The sequence below is a fragment of the Schistocerca serialis genome, chromosome 7 (genome assembly GCF_023864345.2).
Source record: "Schistocerca serialis cubense isolate TAMUIC-IGC-003099 chromosome 7, iqSchSeri2.2, whole genome shotgun sequence".
Classification (NCBI taxonomy): Eukaryota; Metazoa; Arthropoda; class Insecta; order Orthoptera; family Acrididae; genus Schistocerca; species Schistocerca serialis.
The window spans coordinates 136947071-136949737 of record NC_064644.1 but is presented as its reverse complement, the minus strand read 5'-3'; positions in this window follow the sequence as shown (position 1 = coordinate 136949737).

Sequence of the window (2667 nt, the reverse complement as noted above, 5' to 3'; positions counted from 1 at the left end):
TAGTGCTCAGAGCCATTTTAACCATTTCGGTCTTCCTCGAGCTGACAGGTCGCACATAGCTGTGATTCCTGCAGTTTTCTTGGAACGTGCGGACACTCTCATTCAAGGTGATCGACGTATCACAATCAAACAGCTCGCTGCTCAACTGGACTTCTCTGTTAATATTGTCCACCAGTAGGGCTACTGATATGTGTGGTCCTGCTGGGTTCCTCTCCGCATAACAGAAGTCCATAGCGAGCAATGAAGGCCCATCTCTCCGGCACTGCTTGCACGCTACGACGCTCATTGTGACTTTTTGTCGTACCTCATTCAAACGTGATACTTACTGGAATTAAGGAAAACGTGGAAGGGAGGACCCACTAGTGTAACTTTATTTTCACGCAACGTGTTATTTTACAATATACTACCATAATTTTTCTTAGAAAATGGACAATTTGAAAAACTCTTTTGACCTTAAACCTTATGATGAATAATATTTTGCAAAAGAATCAAAACACCAAACAATGTGACTATGTATACAAGAAGGCCGCATCTGCTGCCCGCCAGTTATCGGGTGAAACAGCGGTGATTACTACTACGCTGGACACAGTCTGTCTTATTAAATACCCTTCTGCTACAAGTGAAAACTATATAAGCACCACTGATGACAAAAGTGATCTAGTTACTCAAAACAGACGATATAACTTTTAATTTCAAAGCAGTATGTCCAAAGGTTCGTTGTTAGGATGCACACCTTTGCTTAAAGGTAAACATATTAGGAAAGAATATGACAATGATAAGGCTTACTTCAAAGCAACCAACCTCTTAATTTCAATCGGCAACCAAGGAGCGACTGGATCCCAACCCGTCCCTTTTGACAATCATATTTTGACTAAAGCCCTGGTGACAGTTGGCTGTTAATATTTTCAAGGTTAAACTGATTGTCAGTCACTAAGACCGATCTGAAGGAACGTCTTAAAACATTACTTGTGATCACTTATTACAAAAGAACTCAGTCGGCGGAACCACAAGGTCCAGCTAAAATACACTTATAATGTCCTGGTCTTTCAAACACAGCAACGCACAGGTTGTTCAGATTATAACTAACGACTGAGAAATGCAATTACAATCAAAGTATTGAACCGGTTAACATCTAAATCTAACTATAAGGCCCCTGTTTTGTTTAACGTCAACCTGTGTCTTAATACAATTGTTCCGGCTGTATTTACGATCAGGAGCTGACTCATTACAACATTAATGATCTGGTATAAACCAGAAAGAAAAGACAATATGAAAGCGGGACAAATCTTCAAACGACAACTAGTACCTCAGTACAATACTACGGTCTATATTCACGACCTAAGAGCCGACCGAGAGAAACTCTGAGGGTCGGGGACAAACCAGAAAATAATCAGGAGGGCAGGTAGACACAAATCACCACGAGGATTACAGACTGTTGCTCCCCATTATCAGCAAGCACAAGCAGTTCCACGGATCCACAGTGCGTCGCAGCAGTTAGTGAGTGGTGCCAATGAAAGCCAGGCAGAAGAGGGCAGCCAGGTCACGAGTGGCCGTCCGACACGAATGTTGCCAGCCAACCGTCGGGATGTTGGCCACCTGCTTGTAGTCGACGCTGACCGCGTTGAAGTACTCCTGCATCTCCGCTGTGAGCAGGCCCTCGTTTTGCAGCTCGTGGCTTCGGCCGCTCGGACCTCGTGACCACCTCTTGTCGCGACGCTACCGCCAATCCCTAAACTTCGTGCCTCATCTCGGGCCAGCGAACCCGTATATATATCAGCAAGCAAAGACCTTCTAACGGCACAACCCACAGATACCATCTCTTCCTCATAGATATTGGCGATGGGGCCGCAAGGGGGGTAGTCGATACTATACCTGAGCCAGTGGTGCCAAACAGAACAGGTGGGTTCGTCATTTCGAACAGTAAACAAAAGGGCAGTCCATGAAGTGGCATCACACCACCTCTCCTCCCAAGAAAAATGTAGAAAACCACACCCTTAGCCGGCAAAGTCAGGGCGAAGGTCTTCTACATCTACATCTACATTTATACTCCGCAAGCCACCCAACGGTGTGTGGCGGAGGGCACTTTACGGGCCACTGTCATTACCTCCCTCTCCTGTTCCGGTCGCGTATGGTTCGCGGGAAGAACGACTGCCGGAAAGCCTCCGTGCGCGCTCGAATCTCTCTAATTTTACATTCGTGATCTCCTCGGGAGGTATAAGTAGGGGGAAGCAATATATTCGATACCTCATCCAGAAAAGCACGCTCTCGAAACCTGGACAGCAAGCTACACGGCGATGCAAAGCGCCTCTCTTACAGAGTCTGCCACTTTGCTAAACATCTCCGTAACGCTATCACGCTTACAAAATAACGCTCGTCTATGTATCTTCTCTATCTCCTCAGTCAACCCGACCTGGTACGGATCCGACACTGATAAGCAATACTCAAGTATAGGTCGAACGAGTGTTTTGTGAGCCACCTCCTTTGTTGATGGACTACATTTTCTAAGGACTTTCCCAAAGAATCTCAACCTGGTACACGCCTTACCAACAATTAATTTTAGATGATCATTCCACTTCAAATCGTTCCGCACGCATACTCCCAGATATTTTATAGAAGTAACTGCTACCAGTGTTTATTCCGCTATGATATAATCATACAATAAAGGAT